Source organism: Anomalospiza imberbis, chromosome 1, assembly GCF_031753505.1.
Source record: "Anomalospiza imberbis isolate Cuckoo-Finch-1a 21T00152 chromosome 1, ASM3175350v1, whole genome shotgun sequence".
Lineage (NCBI taxonomy): Eukaryota > Metazoa > Chordata > Aves > Passeriformes > Viduidae > Anomalospiza > Anomalospiza imberbis.
The window spans coordinates 12,953,714-12,975,833 of NC_089681.1; the positions used below are offsets into that span (position 1 = coordinate 12,953,714).

General features: G+C 40.9%; 1 protein-coding gene across 1 annotated transcript in view; it reads right to left on the reverse strand.

The window, feature by feature from the left end:
* LOC137469400 (uncharacterized) overlaps positions 1 to 22,120 on the reverse strand; it is a 135,909-nt gene that overhangs the window by 95,254 nt on the left and 18,535 nt on the right. The gene's annotated exons all lie outside the window — the stretch shown is intronic.

Here is a 22,120-nt window from a genome sequence, read left to right on the forward strand (position 1 = left end):
ATCTTAGGTTGTGTGCAATTTTGGAGAAAGGGCTGCAATGGGAGTAAAAGAGAATGGGAGTACACAATGAGAGTAAAAATTCACCTTGGTCTAATAGAAAGGCACAGAGAAAATAGAGGATGAGTCTCTGAAAAGAGAGAGTTCACAACTCTTTAAAAAATAAGGACAAAAATAGAAAATACCAAGTTTCAAAAAGAAAGTCCAGGAAACTCTGAGTCCATGACTGAAATTTCATGGTGCTACAGCCAGAGCAAAAGACAACGGGGAAAGGAGGGATGTAGAAAGATCCCGCATGCAAGGTGGGAGTTGTTCCCAGGAGCAATAGTAATAATGTGAGCATGGCCTTTCCCAAAGCAGAGAAAGGGTAGGAAAGCAAGCATGAGATAAGCTTTACTGACCCTTACCTTTACTGTCCTTAACAGATTGTGTTACTGCTACAGATAAAATTAGGTTTTTATAGGAAAACCTCCCTTCTCAGTTCAAGTCTGGTTCTGAGTCATAAACTCATAAACTTACAACTTCAGCTTCAGTCCCTTTCACAAAGATCCATGTTATAATGTAAGCCTGTAAGGTCATTAAACCCAGACCATGGAGGAGGTAAACAGCAACAAGCACATTGCCAGAAACAAAAGCCTGTACAGATACAGACAAGCTTGTTCTGACTTTGCAGAAAAGTAAGGTGCAAAAGGAAAAGATGTCCAAATGAAATTATGTAACAATTTGTATCTTTGTATACAAGATGAGAGATGGGTCTTTTTCACCTCATGGGTAGGACAGGCCAGGAGAGGGGTGGTGCCAGAGTTACATATGCAGATGAAAAATCCAAGGAAACAAGCCAGCCAGAGTGTGAAGCAGCCACCCTGGTGCCCCTTCCTGCTGTTGTCAGAGCCGCCTCCAGAATGAGCAGAGCCAGGGCATAACGCCCCAGGTCTGCTCGCTGGGAGCAGCCTGTTCTGCAGTGTCACACTAAAAACCCTGTCTGCACAACAATCCATCATTGAGGATTTTCTGACTGTTCATGGAAACATCTCCCGTACTCACAGATTTCAAAAACCATCATCAGTGCAGCCAGAGCGCGTTTTCATTAATCAAGATGTTAATTGTGGAATCACCTAGAGCTCTGCCAGACAAATAAGCATACTCAAGACATCCAGGACTAGTAAACTTTGCCCTTTTTATGACTGCTTGTTCCATGTTTCTCTGTCTAATTAGGTTCAACTCCCTATGATAACTTTCATCACTGGTTTATTTCACATACAAAATAGTGCCTAGAGAGATGCTTGCCTTAACTTTAGGATAATGCGCGCTAAGAATTGAATGCTTAATTTGACAAAAAATAATAGATGATACCCTAATCTGGAAATAGCATTGCAAAAGGAACTGCAGCATTGTGACCTTTAGCCCTAAATCCTGTAAGTTTGGCTAGGATGTCTTGTTAACAGAAGGAGAGTGAAAGCTGCTTTCTCACTCACAAGTTTTCTCACTGCTCCTCTGCCCTGCTCCTAGCCTTTGCAGTGACACTCCTTGATCTGTGATTGGAAATGGCTTAAATAAAAGTCCCAATCTGGGTATTCCTCTTCTCAGTTCTACTGCGGGTTGCCCTGCCACGTCTGCATGAGCAATGAAGATCTGTACAGCAATGCTAGCAGCTTTGAGATAACAAGGTTTGTAGAATGTCTATTCTCCTGGTACAAGTAACTTGTGATCTGTATTCTTGATTTTCTTGGAATAAGCTTTTTAGCACTTACCCTAAGGTCATGGTGCCTGAGACTGCTGGATGCTGCAATGTAGTCATTGTATTTACATTGTTGGTCATTGTATTTACAGAGGTTATGGTCTCTTGTCTTTAGCAATTTTCTCTACTAAAACCACCCTCTCTACAATTTTTATACCAGAATATTTGACTCCACTTTGCTATAGCAAGGAGAAGACAGAAGATCTGATCTCTTCTCTTATTGTTGCCCTCAGTTCAATACAGCTACTCAGTAAACCTCTCTTGGCCCCAGGGAGAGGAGAGCAAGACTTGGCCAGGGGCTGCCTGAGCCAGCCATAGATACTGTGCTAGTCCCGATCCCTGCCTTTATTAGAGTGTGTCCAGTGAAGATACAGAAAGTATTTAGAGATGGTGGAAGGACCAGATGAAAACAATAATACTTATTTGATTAAAAAGTATAAAGACTTGGTTTCATTTCCTATTGTAAAGGAATTGAGATGTGGAAAGCACAAGAGTTCAGACAGGCCCCCAGAATAGCTCCCAGCTCTGTCCTAATGTGAATATTGTGAAAAGTCCTTAGGTGGATATTGTGATCTAACTCCTGCCTAGAGCAGCAGTGTCCTACAAGCATTTAAAAAAATGTTGAAAAAATCTTCCTGTGTCCCATCTGCTGTTTCCCACCTCAAAAGAGAGACCCTGAAGCTTAGGCCTGTTTTAGTTATCCTTTCTTTGTCCCCATACCTGCTTATGAGCTGAGTGCTTGTTCTTCCCTTCTCATCCATTTTTGTTCACTGTCTCACCCACAAATGTCAGCACTTCCTGCAGTTTCCAGAAGTTCTTATTTCTCAGATAAGAATTATTACATAGACAAATCCTGGCCTGCATTACCCAAGATCAGGTTTTCATGTGTGTGACCTGCTTCAGGGCTATATGAATGAATACTGAGCAAGTATTTGACTAACAGAAGAAATACACAAACCTGCTCAGATAAAGCAAGACTCACTCAGTGATGTCTGTGCTATTTTAAGTTCAAGATCTAAATTCATGGCCAGCTGAATATGACTGGTGTCAGCAGAACTGTCCCTGATAAGCCAGCCTCATTTTCTGCCTGGGATGTAGGTAGTCCTCCCATCCAGGCATTTTCTCCACAATGAGCAGAGCATTTTGCATCATTCATCTAAGGTTCTTCACAGATCTTCAAAACAAAATACAGTCTTAGGAAGTTACCTAAGCTGAGTATCACTCCTATTGAGTCCTAAACCTCCAATAGTGGAGGGACACAAAAGTAGAATGCCCAAAGCTAATGTTATCACTTTGAAGAGCAGGTGTCCAACTCAGTTTTGTGGCCACCATGTGTGGGCTGTATGATTCAGATCTGGTTGGCTCTGGTGTCTTTAGGCCACTGAGATGGCTTGGACAGGGCAGGATGTCAATATTCCTCAAGCAGGGCGCAGGGCACCCATAACAAAGCATCACATCACTGACTTGTCCTGCAGACCCAAGAGAAAAAAACTGGCCAGGACAATACAGTGCTCATCAGCTTCCAACTTCCTACTTTGTTGGCTCCCATACTTGGAAACCAGTTGAGCATGAAGTTATGACAAAATCCTGATTTACGCTGTTGAAAATTAAGAAATGACAGAGTGGTTTGCTGGACTAACCACATTTGCCTGCTTTTGGTTTTTTCCCTTACAGTAAAAAAAGAAGAAATTTTAGGCAAATTTTAATTTGACATGTTCCTCCTATCTTTGCCATTCACTACTATTATGTGTAGAACAGCTACAAAACAAGAAATCAAGAAATTAACTAAGCAGGACATGGTTCTTTGCAGCTGGAAATTATCTTATCACCTTGATTAGGACATGCACTTCTAGTATCCAGCAAAGCACGCACGTGTTTTTCTTCTGCCTAATTTCTTGTGCCTGTTCAAAAAATAGCTTGCTTCTAACTGCAGGCAATGCTCACCACAAAATGTAGAATCAAACAAAAAATAAACATCACCTCAAGCTGTTACCAGAACAATTTACAATTTACTCATGTTCCTTTCTCAGATATTCTCCTTGTTTATTCCAGAGCTTTCTGGATTAAAAAAAAAAAAAAAATCTGTACAGAGAAACGTTTTTCCAACGTTAGTTTAAACGGGTCAACAAATTAACAGGAAAGAAATGCAGGGTCTGCTTTTGCTCTCCGTTCCTGCATGTAAAACCATTCTGAAATGTTCAATTAACTGTTAAAACCACATTTAGCAAGCTTCACTCTCCATCACTGCCCATACTCTTCACCTCTGCCATCCTAATTTAAGGCATCACAAAAATCCCCCTGCCAAAGTGCCAAGACCTGTGGTTTCAATAATCCAGGGGAGTCTTCACTTTAAATTGTGGTTTTAGAGGTGGACCTTCAGCTGAGACTGTCTCTATAGAGCTTTGCTCTGGTACCCTGACAAGTCTATCCCCTAAGTTTGCTCACCTCATTTTTCTGCCAGTAATATGATAAGAACAATAAATAATAAGGCTATTATTATAGTTTGCTGAATTAGCTTTTTATCATTGAAATTAAAAGCTTAACTTATAGTCACAAATGGCTTAAATATTTAGCCAAAGTAATACTTCAAAATTGCTCCTTCCTTAAACCTATGAGGTAATTCATAAGATATTGTCTTTTGGGAGCTAGAATAAATATTATGAAAGTCAAAAGATGTCAAATCTTCTAGGCAATGGAATAGCCTAAATTAATTCTAGTAATGAATTCTGATACAATGATTTCTAACATGTCTCTTTGGAGTGATAAACAATCTGACTTTTAAAATCCAATATTCAATACATTTATGAGTAACCACATGGTAAAATGATAGCCAGTTTGTTTCAGTCCTAGAGTCTGCCTCAGCGTAGCTGCTTGTTGCAAACTTTTCAGTTCTTTCTTAGCAGGCTTGCTGGAAAATTGCCAGTTACAGAAATCTCTGGCAGTTGTGAAGTGCAGCTGTGGCAATCTGCTTAATTTTCCATAAAATTAATTTGCATCAGGCAATCTCCAGCATATACGGAATAAAACACACACAGGTCCCTATTTCAAAAGCACTATGGTGATCTCACCTGAACCATATGAATCATTTTCATACATTTTCATTGCCATGACAGATAACGTAAGGCCAGTGCTTATGGTTTTTAACTACTTCAGAGTTCATATGAACTTTTTGACCATGTAGCCAAAAAGAGAAAAAAAAAAAATTACTCTTATGTAATTTTTGTGCAGAGTCAAAGCCTGTAAGTCAAAATGGGTAACTGGCATGTATCAGCTCTTTTAGTGATATGAATCCACCTCACTCAGTACACACAAATAAACTATAAAAATATTTTTAAATTATTAATTCAGTGAAGTCTTTGAAGTTTGAAAATGTTCAGGGGAAAGTAAGAAATAGAAAAAAATTTCCTTTTTTTGTCAACTTCTATATCTTCTGCCAATCTTGAGCTCATAGTACGAGCATGAAATTAGCTACAGAAGAAATTGGCCACTTCCACCTATTTATTTCCATTTATTTTAACTGATTTAAGCATTATTTCATATATTTATCTCTTTATTTGATCAAGCATATTCTTTGACCAGCATAGAGATTTAATTAAAATTGCAATTTCTTCTGTGTTATACATATACCAGCAAAAACCCTAACACAAGCACAAACTGTATCAGCATTAAAGTGTCTTTGCCAATACTGTCAGCTCTCTGTTATCCAGACTAATGGGAGGCTGGAAATAGCTCCCCATACAAGGGATCTCTGTCCCTGCACCCTCCTCTGGCTGGGCATACATTGCATGGCCCCTCAGTTGTGCTTCTGGCAAGTTCTACCTACTGGGAGTCAAACTGCCCTGCAACCAGGGCCAGGTGCTGCCCGCCCTCGGCACAGCCCTGTCCTTGTGGTGCTGAAGTCGCACTGAACTCAAGCTCAAGCTGGCCCTGAGCGTGGCTGCTCACATGCTTTTGCATCCATGATGTTAATGAGACCAGTTAATTAAAAATTTTGTTTACAAGAAGTTGGTTTATTTACCTGGGGAACTGTTACAACTTGCATCTACACAAGGAAGGTGTGCTTATGCAGTAGAGCAGTGTGAAGACTGCAGTAAATAATTTCAAGTCCTGAATACTGTCTTTGTTTATTTTGTCTGGATATGTTTCATTGATTTGATTCACCTGTGAGTGTTTGATTCATCCTGTCTTCATCAGTTAAGGCTTTGATCTAGTCTATACTGCTTGTCCTGCCCAGTCCATGTATAAAAGAATTTGAAAAAGTTTATGCTGACCAAAAGGTTACTCAACTATGGCTACTGAGAAAAAGAGGGAATGCTAAAACTTGGCAATTCACTTTGGCTTCCCTTTTTACTGCTACTCAGCTGATCTTTCTATCCATCTCAGCTATCTCTAGCTACAAATACAGAACAGTTGTTTTATAGTGTATGACTTTTTCAGACTTGGTAAATTATCTGGATTCACAACATCTGGTTTACATGTGATGGTGCTCATAGCAAGAGAAGCAGGATAGTTTGTTGGGGTTGTGCTTCTGTCAATATGTTCTTTGCAAAAAGGATGAGTATTTTTTGTTCCAAAGAAATATTTTGATGACCTGTGGTATCACAGAGGGAGTTCAAGGAAACTGTTAATACATATTTTTAATAGACAACAGCTTTCCAGGACCTGCATCTGTTCAAACATACCATTTAGTCTGTGGAGATGGACTAACACAGACCACTGTGCACCAGCAGGGGCTGGGAGTCCTCAGTGAGATGTGTCTACTGTATTTGTTATCCAATGTTAAGGATTGGTGAGCTATGATATCAGAATTTCAAGAGCTGGACTTATGAAAATTTAAGGTAACTAACTCCCTCACATTCTTACATATTTATATTCACTTTATATTAATAGGGGATTAAAGGGGATTAATTCAGTTGCACAAAGAAAAGTGCCACAGGGTATTTTTCATGGCCTTCTGCTGCTGCTCCAGAAAGACACATCTTGCACTGGGCCTGTCATCTTTATACTGGACACACTGCAACATCTCACATGGCACTAGATGTTTAGGCATAGAAAGTTGCACTTAGATATTAGCCCAGGTTCTACAGAAACTCAGAAATTCAGCATTGAAACAACAAGTTCATGAAGGAAAAAAAGATTTAGGAATTGCAATACTAAGCATATCAACACTTCAAATTTAGGCACCCCTTTGAGGATTTATTCTATACACTTTGGGAATGTTACTGAACTATGTAGATTTCAAGGCCATTTTCTGCAAATTCTCTCTGCAGTTCATGGAAAGAGGAAAATGGAAACAACTTCAGAGATGGCAAAGACCTTACATGTAGATAAGCGGTGTCGCCCCTCTGTACTGTACAGTCATTAGTTTCTTATTGTAAATGCCACTGTCAAAGGAGTAAAATTAGGTGGAATGGGCCTAGAGCCAGGTCATGCACTATGACTCTCAACCACAAGACAGGGACCTTGACTCCCTCTCATGGAGAAGGATGGTCTGTAGAAGCCAGCAAGCTGAGGGGAAACCTCTTTGAGCAAGGCAGGAGAAATTAAAGAAATGCAGAGGCAGTTTGCAGAGTGCCATGGGAGCAGCACTCAGCCTCATACTCTTCTCTGAAGTCGGACATTTGCCTAAAGGTCTAAGGAGGTTTGTTACCAAGGATGTAGTTACCATCCCTTGCTGGGGCAGTGCAATCAGCTGATTATTTGCCCAAGTTTATCATGGCCTAGAGAAAGTAAATACATTAAATATCTGATGAAAATTAGCACCCAGAGTCGGGTGGGTTAAGTAACTATGAGAGGAGAGACCTTGAGTGATCTCTCAGACCTTCTTTGGAGAGTTGTTATTGCTGTGGTTTGTTTTGTTATGACAGGAAAAAATAAGACAAAGAGTACGAGGAGAGGTAATCAATTAATTCAGATATATACAAAGGGTCCATCCTTTTAAAAATAACATCTTTTAGTTGGATTTCAAGAGCATGTAAATTAATTTTCCATATAATTAGAAGCCCACCAGCACTGAAATTTTAACTGATAATGTGGACAATGAGAAAACAATTATCAGTGACTTGAGATTAATTATGAGTGACATTAGCCACCAAGGTGGCAGTATATCCATGGTGTCCCAAAAGGCCTTCTTTTACCCCTCTTCTGCAAGTACAGTACTGGTAGAGGTGAAATCTAGCATATTTCCTGGTTTTAGATCAGGATTTATGAATACAGTAGCTCTGACCAAGCTCAGACACCAGCTGTATCTCCTTTCTGAAAATCTGTATGAAAACCAGGAACTAAGCAGACCAAAATATTGTTTAACTTAACCACAGGATTAAATTATGTAGAGGGAAAAAAACATGTTAAAACCCCCAGCATGCATTCTACATCCCTTTGTGGCTGTCCCAGCCTTCTCAGACACCCAGTTATATGACCAAAAGGAGCGTTATTCCCACAACTTTACAGCTGCTTTTGTAGGAGTTCCCTTTTTAAGCTGCTGCACTTCTTTTGATCTCTGTTAGGCGTAGGCTTTTTCCTGTCTTGCCAATGTCTTTTAAAGTTCTCAGACACGTTGCAAAGAAGCAGTCTGGTGTCAGCTATTCAGTTTTGTCCCCCATATGTCTTTTGTCCCTTTTATAGCTCCTGTGAGACTGTGACAAGAAATTTATTGTGAATGTGCTACAGTAACCTGGTAGGCCCTCAGTACTCATCTATCACCTTAAAAGAACATCTTCCTTGCCCTCTCAGGGCTAATACATGAGAATATTTCCCACAAAATGCATCTGTTCCAGATATCATACTCTCATGTGCATTTCTCATTCAAATCTGGGCACACGAGGGCATAAGCTCATCCTTCATAGGCTCTATCCAACTGTCTCCTGAGCACGAGGGTCACAGCAGAAGCAAAGATGGGATCTGTGTCTGTGCACAGCAGACAGAGTTAGCACTGCAGACAACTACACGTCAGCAGATGATGAAGTGTTATTATGCAAATTTCTTCATTAAACTAACATTTCCTTTCTGCTCTGGCTCAAGTCTGTGTGTGTTCTACTCAATTATGTCTCAGCTTCCCAACCCATTTCACACATAATTAAGATAAATATTGTTGCACTTAATTAATAAAGCATGGCATTTAATTTAAACAATCTCAAATTCAACTACCATATAATACTGGCTAAAAGATCTGCTGTAAAGATGGTGACATCCAGACCTGAATATTTCTTAATTATGCACGAGTTAGACATTTAGATGCTTCTTATTATAAAATGGAGAACTTTGATGTGACAGACCTTTCCAAAACACATTCTTATTTTGCAAACTTGCTATGATTTTGCTTATCAACAAATAATAGTGGGAAAATTTATACTGCCATCAACCATGTGTAGTATACAAATTGTTGTTTAATGCCATTCATTTAACCATCAGTGTTGCTCACTTTTTACTAAAGTATGCAAACTGATTTTTTAATAACAACACTCTGGATGGTGTGTAAAAGGTTAATATAATATGGTTAATACTATGTACTTATACTGATTAGAAACCAGTGGCAGGTTGGTGTTATGAGCAGCAACTCCTAATCAAATGGAATATATATGCATGCAGTGTCCTCTGCACACAAATCCTGGTTGAGTTTTCTTCATTCAGTGCTAGTTATACTGTACTGTATTGCTGTATCAGGACAGCAATCCTTCATTTAACATTTTTATTATACTAAATTGCTTTTAGGAATTTAAATTTAAAGATGGATTTTTTTTTTCAGGGGTTTACTTCAGTTTCCAGATTGTAATTGGCAAATCCTTATCATAGTTTCTACTGCCTTGATCAGTTTGGAAGTCACACTAATGATCTGTAGTTGGAGGTATTTTTAGCAGGATGTCATAAAGGAACACAATCTGGATAATTATGCAGAGTGTTTATGGCTTGGGGAGAGTGATGATTATCTGTGTGATCTTCCGAATATGTGTTCCATTTGTAAGCCAGTTCAATCTTATCTTCAACAGGATAGAGGATTAAAGTTTTCTGAGCTTTTGTGGACTAAAAAACCCTGATATCTGCATAGGGGAGAGACACTTATCAATACTGCAGTGGAAGCCTCCTGTTTGATATCAGAGAATTTACATTATGATTTTTTTATGAATACTGCAGACCTTAAGGCATTAGAAAACAGGTAAAAAGTATAATCATAAGACACAAATTAAGTGGATGTGAAGCTTCATTAGTTTCACTGATCATGGAACAAGTTCTTACATTGTCAATAAAACACTTAGTTCAAGTCTGTGAATTAATGCCAGATCCCTCTTTACAGGTTGGCATATCCTGATATAAGGAATTTTTCCATTTCTCTGATTTCTCTGATTTTAAGCACTCCTGCCAATACAATTACTTGTGAATCAGTCAGTTACCTCTGGAAAAAGTGTCTCTGGTTGATCAATGTAGCTGTACTTAATAATGTCATTTTGGATTATTGCACCATTCAAAAAAATAGACAGAGAGAAAACTACAAACCATTTTGCATACTAAGGTAACATCAAAGCAGGATTTGTCTGCAAATGTCAGACTTCAAAAAGGCTACACCGACAATAGTGAAGGTTTTCCATTTACACAGAATACCTGTTAGAGATCAGTTCCAATCTACAGAAACCTGATTAAGGCTTCTTGTTTTACAGTTTAGTCAGCCACAATTCTCATCCAAATAATACACTTGAATGAGACCTGCAAGACTGAGCTGGACACTCAGATGTTTAGTTTGACTGTATTTGGCTTCATTCCAAGTGTTTCCCCATTCCTGGCTCCGACACACAGCTTTTATATTATGTCATAAATACTGTCATCAAACTAAATATGCTATGCTGTAGATTGGTCAGCTGGAAAAATATTATCACTGTAAATGGCAGAGCATTGTATGAAGAACTGGAGCAAGGAAAAATCGGTAGCAGATATGGCTGATCATCTACTTAGTAGAATATTTTTCAGCTTTTTGTGTAGACTCTCATCAGAGGCCACTTCAGGCCCAAAGGAAAAGAAAGCAATTTCAGCAAGAATTAGGCAACAAATGATTTAGCATAGCTGAAGGCACCTATTCTTTTTCGATAACAGAGAAGGCATGACAAAGAGATGTGAGCATCCCTTGCATGGATTTATCTCTTTGTGTCTATATATTTTCCCCAAGATAACTTCAATTAGCTTGAGTCCAAATTCATTCCTTTTTTTTTTTTTTTTGATGAGTGCCCGAGATTGGGCAAAGCTCTCAATAGAAGCAGTTCTGCTCAGCAAAAGAAAGGAGTCTGAATTGCTGTAATCTGCCTGCCAGGGAGGACAATGGCCAGGAAAATGCAGCACCTGAATGTTATCATCTGCTAATAAGAGGGTTCACATGCTTTAGAAACACTGGCAATACACTTCACTTAAATGCATCTTCTAAGCTTGCATGGTGTCATTTTTACTGCTCTTGCCACCTTGGCTTGCCAGTGCAGGGATGCCAGACCTTGATAAAATCATAGGGTGATTCTGCTGTGCAGACAAAGCCTTTATAATGCATGGTCTGAGAAGAGCTGAAGGGTGATGCTAACCTCCAAGTTATTGTAATTTACCATTTCAGTCCCATGTAAGCCCAAAAGAGTAGTCTCTTGTCCCAGAAGAAATTTCATACCCTGTGTTGTTTAACCTTGTTCTTCTTCCCATGGAGGGCTGTAAATGGGCTCTTTATTCCACCTACAAGCCTTAGAAAACTTTTTCATAAGGCTATCTCTGCCAAAGACATAGTGATCTCATTGTTGTGGCTAACTGAACAGATGATTCTTGCAATGACAATTCCACTTCAGAGCCCTACAGTAACCATAGAAGAGGCTTTAGCAGAAGACACTTCAGTTTGTATATCCATATTTAATTTGTTTATTTTGCCAATATACTGCACAAACATTTTCTGTGTGATGCGGTGATGATTTGTCGGTAGCAGCTTGGTCCACATGTTTTTTTACAATGACAGTCATTGTGTTCATATATTTCAAAGAGAAACTGTGGAAGCCACAATGTCCCCAAGCTGAGGGCTGAAATCCCATATAGTTGTACTAGCCCAAGCCTGTATTTGAGGAAGCCCAGTCTGTGCATAAAGTTGCACTGGAATCATGCACCCTGACCACGAGCCAAGTGAGTTGTCAAGAAACCAAATAATTTTCTGATGGCAGCTGATTTCCTGGCAGGAAGGGTTTCCTCAGAACCCTGCATGGGTCCTGTCTTTTTGCCAAGACCCACCCATGTCACAAAACATTTTGATTTCAACAAATCAGTGGTTTTCAAAAAGCCAGGAAAAAAAAAAAAAAAAAAAGAAAAACATAAAGGAAAAAGAGTTGTTTAAAGACAAAGTTCTCAACCAATTCAAATGATTTCACTTAGTTTTCCCTAAGCTATAAATCAGTGCAATTGCTGTGTTTCAAAACAGGACCGTCCACTTGCATTAGCTAGTTTGGAAGAGTCTTACACACCGAGTCCTGAGATGGCTGAGAGCACTGCATTGTACCAATGTCCTGATCAAACCATAGCAGTGTACTTGCATATAGCCTCCTGCTCCCCCGTGAAGGTCCCCCCACAGTCCCCAGCATAAAGTCCGTGTGCCTGTTCCCCAGGAGGATGAATGGCTACAAAATTGTGCTTACCACAGGGCCTTTCATTCAGAAGAGAAATTTCAGTCTCTGGTACGTGGAATATGTTCAGTGCCTTGTTGTGCCCTGCCACCCTAGAGTGTAATTTAAACAGGAGAGGTAACAACCACAAAAGGCTTCGCGGTATGTCTGGTGGTCACTAACCAGCAGAAGACAGACTGTCCAGCCAGGGTCACTGGGTATCTCATCTGGCTCCTTGCCTGAGCTGTCCCTAAAACTTAATTAGGTAAAAATAATCCCAATTTAAAGCACTGGTAGAGCCAGCCTAGAGGATTCTCAACCAGCTCTTGGCTTATTGCCTTTACCAGTGATTCCTCACATTTATTCTCAAAATGAGCCTCTTGGGATTGATACCCCTGCTGAGTGATTGACCCAAAGCTCTTATGCAGAGTAAATGAGAGACCCTAGCACCTGACAAGATACATGCCACAAATGATCATGCAAACTTCAATCTCCAAAAGCATTTATGTGTCTTTGAGTCAGAGACAGCAGGGTTGCTATGCAAGATTTATATCTAAATGACCTTCTGCAGTTGTGATTGCTCTACACTGGCATGCTTTGCCTGTGTCCAGAAGCAGGGTTGGCTGTTCCTTCAGAGTAAGTCCCTCCTTCCATGTGGTGTGGATTTCCAACAGCTTCAGGCCCAAGGGCAGTTGATCCTCTCCTCTGCACCATGCATGTTGTCATCCTCCCTGTGCTGTGCAAAAAGATATGTAGCAGAAAACAGGTGAAAGTCCCTGCATTTCATTTTATAGTTAAATCAGATTGTCCGTGACAAAATACCAGGAGCATACTGTTCTTTTACTTAGGCAATACAAGTCCTACAGCCAGTCCTTTCTCATCTGCACTGTCCCACTCTGAAGCCCGTGCCAGGATATCTCCCTGATGCTCCTTGTATGCATGTATGCTGGCACCTCTGGAGCAATGAGGAGGGTGAATTAGGGGAGCTTTGGAGCTCACAGAAGGGCATCAGTATTTCAGGAGGGAGTAACACATTCTTAATCAAAGCAACTGGCTGGGGCAGGGCATAAAGTGAGAGAAAGGCAGGAAGGGGACCACCAAACTACATGGGAATGGAGATGTGACAACGTAAGTATTACTCTACTATACTGTATTATAACTCTGCAACAGTTCACCAGTCATATTTTTATAGCAAAACAACAGTTTGTTGAATTATAAACTGCCCATGCAGACAGGCCTTTAATGTTTCAATGAGAAAAGCAGGAACTGGAGTTGCTCAAACAAAGCCAGGGCCTTGTGTACCAGTATTTTGCTGCTTCTGGACGTCTCAGCAGCATTAAACTGCTCCATTTAAATAGGTTTCCTCCATGTAATAGAACTAGACCTGCAGTTTCTGCAAAATTCCTGAGTGCTCAGATTTGGGCTGGAAAAGGTTTCTTTTCATTCAGTATAATTCAACAGAATGCTCTTAAGAATACCAGGGAGCCTGTCAGCACTACCTTAGCACTAACAAGTACAGTTATCCTGAGTAACCACCCTGAAACAAGAAAAGACACTTTTTATGACGACTGTTTCTAATAATGTCCAAGTTCCTTTGTCAGATCTTTTCCATCTTTCACAATCAGTGGGACACTTAGACTGTGCGAGGCACTGGGATTGCAAGCAGACAGGCGCTGCACAAACACCAGGTAGCAAAGCCCTGGAACAGCAGAGGTAATCCATGAGCTGGTTTGAAGACAAACTCCCTGCTGTATCTCTAGCCTACTTTCAACCTCAAAAGAATGTGGGGATGTTTACAGACTCAGCATGCCGAAAGCCAGCGCAGCTGGAATTTCAGTTCAGCTGGCAAAGCGCTCCCACTGAGAGCCAAAGTGGCCAACGACCTGCTCCCAACAGCCAGTCTGTCCCTTCCCGTGGTTTATTAGCTTCATGTGTGCGGCAGTTATATGGGCACAGCAGAACAAGCACGTCTCAGGGGGAAGCCAAAGATCGAAGGAGAAGCTGGGACAACCAAAACCTGGACGTGCAGCTGGAGAGAAAAGCCTGGCTGTGCCTGGATGGCTCCTTTGGGGGTTTCCTGAGGAGGATGAAGAGAGCCCAAGCCCTAAGCTTCTGTGCCCTCTGGTGGCAAACAAAGGAGTGGAGACAGAAGAGGTCACTCCTGTCCACCTGCATCAGCACAGGGCTGGCACAGCCATGCACAGCCGTGCCCATCCTCTGCAGAAGAGGCCCCACGGGACTCACATTGGGTAGCAAAGATGGCATGGCAGGTGAAATGCCTCCACTCCCTCCTCTGGCAGAGAATGTGTGACAGCATTCTCTCCAAACAACATAAGTCCCCAGTGGAACTGATGAGGGAGGGAAAAAATCCACTTGGGAGACTTGGAGGCCCCTTCTCCACAGTCCATTCTCCCGCCAAAAGCATAACACTGAGCTAATGGCCCTGTAACTTTGTTTTGATTTCCTGAGCAATCTTAAGTTACCTAATATCTGGCTGGCTTCCCTTAATGGCTTTCCAGCAAAGTAATTCTTAAACAGTTTTCATCAGATACCAACTATCATGAAGTTAGTTATCATGAAACTCCTGTTCATATTATCAAACACCTTGATGACAATCTTGCCTCTATTTCCTTTTTTTCTTTTCCCTCCCTGCCTGCACTGATTATGCTCTTTATATAGACAGGACATACACACACACATAAGTTTTTGCTTACAAATACACATGTACATGTCTATAGAATCATAGAGTTGTTTAGATTGGAATAGACCTTTAAGACATGACATCCAACCATTGTGTAGACATAGATGTAGGTGTAGATATGTAAATGTCTGTGAAGGAACCAAGAAGTACCACAAACCTCTGGGCCAGCCCCTCTTTCCTAGATTGGTTCTCAGCCACCCGTCAAGGTGACAGATAAGCTCAAGGATCTCAGAGACCATCCACTTTACTCCTTTCTGAGAGAGCATAAGACTGTTTTAATGCTTATTCAGCAGGAGTCTTGTAGTAATGATGTTGTGGCTAAGACACAGCTGCTCCCAGAACTCTTTGACAAGCTGAAAAAAATGTGAGTAACCTGTCCTTAAGCTGGTGTTATGCCCACTGCTGCATGCATCCAGCCAACACAAACAGTGAGAGGACTAGGGTAGGCAGTTCAGCTATTGTTTCACTATCCTCCTTGTCCTCTTAATTATTTGAATCTCTAGAGGAACTAAGAAGAATGATGTTTATGCTTAAGCTATGAAAGAACAAGGGACTGTTTAAAATCTAATATTCCTGTATTTCCTTGTGCTGACTATATAAGTTGTGATGACAAGTCACTAAAGATTTCAGTGCATTTCCACAAGATACCTTTTCAGGTGCCAGAATTAAATCAGTGCCCCACTCTCTGAATTTATTTCAGAAAGCATCAGTAATTTCAGTGATTGCTTTTTATCAGAGGATTTTAGAGCAACAGTGCTACAAGGCTGCTCTAGCTCTGCATGGGTCACCAAAGTTTCTTGTTCTCCACTCAAATCTGGAACATATATTTAGAGCTCAGATTGGAATGAGATGCTTCCAGCATACCCAACTGCACCTGAGCAGAGACCATGTCAGTCAAAGCTTACCCTGTCCTGGCAGTGTCTTTTCTGTTTCATTAGGATCCACAGTGATAGGACAAGGAGTAAGGGGTAAAAACTGAGAGAAAATTTAGGTTAGATACTAGGAAAAATTTTTTTACTCTGAGGGTGGTGAGGCACTGGAACAGGTTGCCCAGGGATGCTGTGGATGCCCCAACCCTGTCAGTGTTCAAAACCAGGTTGGATGGGGCTCTGAGCTGTCCCTGCCCATGGCAGGGGCTTGGGTCTGGATGACCTGTGAGTTCCATTCCAACCCCTGAACATTCTATCATTCTAAGACAGAACTGTTGTTTGACAAGCATTCTGGCATCAACTCATAAAACCCTGCAACAGATTAGGTGAAGGAAGAAATCTGTCTTAAGGATGCTTTGCTACCTCATTTATAGGTATATATACCCTTTATTTGAGTGGGGCATAAAAAGTAGAAAGAAAACTGTATTTTTTTTTAAGAGAGTACCAGTTTTCCTGTGACTGTGTGAGGAGAAATGAGCCATTAATAAAATTTTGCTCAGCACATCTAAAGAATTTTATCTCTGCAAACTTTGAAAAAACTGGTCACTTGCTATTGATTTTTGTAACAAGGATGTCTCAAGCACAGATATGCCCCTTTCAAGGAACTGCTTACATTCCAAATATGATTAAACCAGGGGATTAAATCAGTATATTTATGCATTAAGGCCACATTAGATATGTTAGGAGCTCCTATCCAAATAGGGAAAGCAGTCTTTCAGTAGACATGTAAATTATTGTCAGATTGCCATGCAATGAGAAAAGCATCCAAGCTGTTTTGTTATGGTATAAACAAGGCATTAGATTTACCTGCAAGAATGACACACCACAAGCATGCATAAGACAAGTTTATAAATCAGATGAATTTTCGTAAGTTTTAACATGAGTAAGAACTTGCTCAAACATTAATATCACTGAGTATTTTGGCATCTGTTAACTTTCTTTTTCTGTTTCAAAAACCCTGCAAGAAGTGAAAACAGAGCCTCCTGTCTGGAGAAGCAATTAGCCTGGTCTGTGAGCAGTATAGCAGAATGAAACTGTAAATGAGATGGCTCCAGGGCCTGAGAAAAAGAGGACATAGACAGCCAATGATCAGCTGCCTATGGAAAAAGAATTGGATTTAATACCACCTTAATCAAGGCATTTATCTGTCAGGCAGATAATATTGGATAAGCATCTTGTAGTAGGATTCATCCAATCTGTCATACACTGGGAGCTGGGGGAGTATAAAGTTCTCAATAATCAATTCACATAAAGAAATCTACTGTTTTACTGATGGAATTCTGTCAGCAGAAGGACCAGACCTGTTCTTAGCTGAAAGACTTCATCCCCTGCTTCTAAAGCAATTGTGACTCAGGCTGTCCTCAGGCTGTGTTCAGAGCAGCGTGGTCTCCCCACTCTGCCAACTGCTTACTCAAGCAGGACCCCCTTGAGCTGGGCCTGCCACCACGGTTCAAGGGCGTTTAGTTGACTGAAAATGCAGTTGACTGCTGTCTGGGGCACAACCAGCTAAAAGCTCTCAGAAATCTCTTGGCTTCAGGACCTAGTTTGTTTTGCTGTATAGAAAGAATATGGCCAGCAGGACCAGGGCAGTGATTGTCCCCAGCACTAGTGAGGTCTCACCTCGAACCTTGGGTTCAGTTCAGGGCCCCTACAATGGGCATTGAGGTGCTGGAGCAGGTCCAGAGAAGGGTAATGGAGCTGGTGAAGAGTCTGGAGCACAAGTCAGATGAGGCGCAGCTGAGGGAGCTGGGGGTGTTTAGCCTGCAGAAAAGGAGGCTCCCATATTGGTCTCTATGACTCCCTGAAAGGAGGCTGTAGCCAGGTGGAGGTCAGCCTCTTCTTCCAGGGAAAAAGAAGAAACAGCCTCAGGTTGTGCCAGGAGAGGTTTAGGTTGGATACTAAGAAAAGTGTCATAATGTAAAGGGTTGTCAATCTTTGGAACAGGTTGCATGGGGAAGTGGTGAAGTCACTGTTCCAGGAAGTGTTTAAAAGACATACAGATGTGGCACTTGGGGGCATGGTTTAGTGATGGACTTGGCAGTGCCGGGTTAAAGGTGAGATTTGCTGCTTTTGAAGGTGTTTTCCAAAAACATAAATGACTTTGTGACCCTATGATTCCAAATGTTTTCTAGATGTGTATTTGAATCTTCTCTGGCTTATCTGCCTACTTTTTTCTGCTCCTGGATCAGCAGTAGAACTGGTCTGTTTTAGTGGAAAAGCGTGAAAAGGTAATAGTCACTGGCTGAAAGTGTTCACATGTACTTTCATTGTTGAAAGAATAGGTGAAATGAACAATTAATGCAGACAGCCACTCCCTGTCCTTTGCAGACACTCACCTATAATTACAGCCTTTTCTCACTGTCAACTTCAAAAGGATAGGAATGCTCCTGACTACTCCCTATAACTCCTGATGAACCCTTGTGGGATCTCAGTGAGGCTCATAATCCACAATTAAAAAAAAATACTATCTCACATATAAGTGATATATACAGAGCAATTTAACTATAGAAGTGGAGAGGTAGCACAGCAGTCACCCTACACTTCAACATCATCCAGAAAATATCAGATTTTTGCATCTTGGGCTTAGTAGTGAATTCAGATATCAAGGCCTAATTCTTCTTTCATGCCTCTGTAATTCAGAAGTAACATGAGAGGAAAATTTTACCACTGAAGGTAAGATGAAAGTTGGATATTAATTGCTACAACTTTCAATTTTAAAAGAAAATATTTTAATTGTGATGCAATGCAGTGGGTATTAAAGAAGCTAACATTACTGTTTATTTTACATGATGCCCAGTCCTTTTCTTTTTCAATTCCAAGGCAAAGCCCCCATCTACTTCATTATGAGCACGGTGTGATATGCCTCAGATAACATGTGAAAGTGCAATGGATCTGTGAGTGGTGGATATCAAAATATAGCATTACACAAAGATAAAACCTAACTCTATGACCACACAGGGGTAAAGGAGGGAAGCTTCCAGTTCAATCAGGGATACTTCACTGGGAAAATGTCAGTGCAACTCTATGTATTCCTTTAAAAAGGGAGTTATCACCATTATTTTGCACTCTCTAATCTGTAGTTTATCATAACTTTAAGTGATTAAGCAGATTAATTTGCTGCAAAACACACACCCTCATGCCTAATGGCACAGCACAAACCGACTGGGATCCAAAAGCCATTTACATCCACACCTACACCAACACTACACTACACCTACACCTACACTAAATCCTGACTCTTGGTGGCCTTGCTGCCAGAGGCCAAGTTCTGGAATATCAAGGGCACATGGTTTCAGTGCTCCAAAACTATCTGCTATGGTTAACCTAGAACTTTCCAAGGTCTCATAGTATTCTGATAAGAATGAAGCCCATATTAATCTTCTTGATTATGCAAAGGACATGATGTATTTGTTCATTCTGCATTATAGATGTTATTGTATTTTATATATATTTTTTTTTTTTAATTCAGCAAGAAAAGTCTTAGAAATATAAGAAATGTTTGGTTAATTTGAACATCTGTAAACCAAGACTTCATGAGTTGGATTCTCCAGCAGATGGGATACAATTTTCAGCAGAGGCTAAATTATTTAAAACTCAAAGATACATTTTCAAAGAGACAGGTGTTTAAATATCATTGAAAGTCAAATGAAAATAAATTTGTGAGTCCAGTTCAAAAATAGCATTTCAGTCTGTGTGAAAGCAATACATACTCATCCTGGAGAACATATTTTATTGTCAATTTAATGAATCCAGCCTCTGGATTTTGGTCAGGACATGTTCATGTATTAAAAAACCAGAGGAGAGCAAACTCTCCCTCCCATGGGAATTAGTGGTGACAGGGTACATTTTAGACTATGGAGGCATTCAGAACAGATAACACTGTTTCATCCTGGGCTGAAGCTATTGCGCAGGTCTTTCACTCACATGAATAGGGAGAGTTCCTCTGCAATATGGAGTGGGTGAAGCCTGACACAATTGCTGTACAAGGTCCATACCTCTGCCATCAGTTCAGGGTTTATGGGAGGAGGAGGAGGAGGTCTGATGACATTCCCCCTGAAGATCAAAGCACCCACAGCAAAAAAGCAATCAAACCACCAAAACTTTCTCAAGGAGAGCTGTGCTGAAGAGCTCTGCCTTCTGGTGTCTGTGGTTTCCCCTGAATCAGCAGAGCCTTCAGATGGGGCTCTTTGGAAAAGACCATCACAAAGAATCACTAGGTTGGAAGAGATCTTTTAGATTATCGAGTCCAACCCATGCCCTAACACCTCAACTGCATATCCTGTGTGAGAAGGGATATGTAATAACCTCCTGCCACCACCCCACTGGGTGGAACCGACTACAGGTTTGTTCACTTCTCTGCCGTACCCATGAAAGGCCACCCACCTCTCAGCCAGCGCTCGCTGTGCTGCACTGGGATGAGCGGGAGGAAGCTGATTACCAGAGCGGCATCAGAGCAGGTGTGCTGGGAAATGAGCCAGGAGGGATTAAACCCAAGCTTAGATCGCTGTGACTGCATTTGTTTTAATTTCCTGGAAAGACACTGTTCAGCCTTAGGGAGGCACTGGGAAGGATGGACAACTACTGTGCTTGTCAAAGGAACACAAAGAAGAAAAAAAGCAGGAACTTTTTGAGACATAGAACAAATCATGCTTTTTCATAAAGATTTTTGTCTTGTTGGTGATGTCTCTCACTGTGTAACAAAGGGTGACCCATTTTGGGTTATTCTTCTATTTACACCTAAGCCTCTGGTGTAAAGGACCCAGAAATTCTGAAGGTGCCAATTTCCCTAATTTGGGACTTTCCCTTCCTCTACTAGAAGAGATCAAAGGAGACAATGTGGCTGTTTATTGTGGTGTCTTGCTTTCACTATTTGACCTGAAGCTGGGTACAGCCTTTATCCCTCCCAATCTGGAGTTTGGGCTGATTAGATGTCACTACATTTATTTCTTTAACTTGACATCACTATGTGACCGTGGGGAGCTTACTTCCAATGTGTTAACAGTCCTGTAATGCTTAGATTAAAGGCTATAAAATACACAAATTACTTTCCCTTTATTTGCATCCTACATTCATGTGAGTAATTGAAACAATTGCATGAATATTTGCACTTTCCCCTTCCCTCACTGTGGCACCACCCCTTGAATTCTCATCATCTCTTCACAATCTCAAGACAGAGATTCCAATGCTGAAGAACTCCAAAAACCTGCAGAGGTCTGTCACAGGTGTGTCACAGGTGTGTCACAGGTGTGTCACAGGTGTGTCACAGGTGTGTCACAGGTGTGTCGCAGGTCTGTCGCAGCCGGCTGCCTGCACGCTGTGACCGACACTGCGGGGATGCGGTGCCTGCTGCTCCGCTGCCCGTGCTGGGGCTGGCGGTGCCCAGACATGCACAGGAGGGGCACGGGCCCGTGGAGGGTGGCAGGTGGCCGCCTGCCAGGCGAGGCACAATATGGTGGCTACTGCCAAGCCAGCTGGGTTCTCGCTCTTCCAGCTGGCACAAAAGTTGCCAGGCAGCCTCCACTCCAAGAATTTAAAAGCATTTTGGGCTATAATCTATGCCATGTGTTTCTCTGTTTTTACTACATAGTAGAAAATAATTTATTCAGATATGCTAAATTATACTTTTATGTTCCACAAACACTTCATTGTGAAACTCAGTTTTGGCATTAACTAGAAAATGCGGTACTTTGCTCATTGTATATATTATTATAATGGTTCTCTTTTGTTTAATCTAAATATTGTAGCTCATTTATCTTCTGGGGTGTCACAATTGGCTCTAGACTGCCAATAGTTCTGTTGCTATCACCTAAATAATTAATACTTAAACATCTTATAAATAATTAATAGATAACTAATTTTTGATGTATGACATCTACACTATTTTGTCCAAAAGAATCCCTCATATTCTTTCCATTTTAGTGCATATTGAGAACCTATAGAATACTGATCATTGCCTTTCTAAACAAGAAATGCTGAAGAAATGTTCTTCTGAGTAATTCAGTATCACCCAGTTCTTGAAAGAATTTAAAATGGCTCCTTTTTCATAAATGAGACATTGTCAGCAAATTAAAAATGGGAATAGAGCCCAGGATATTCAGTTAGAGATTCAGAGATCTCTACCACTTGAGCTCAATGAGAATTTTCTACTGTT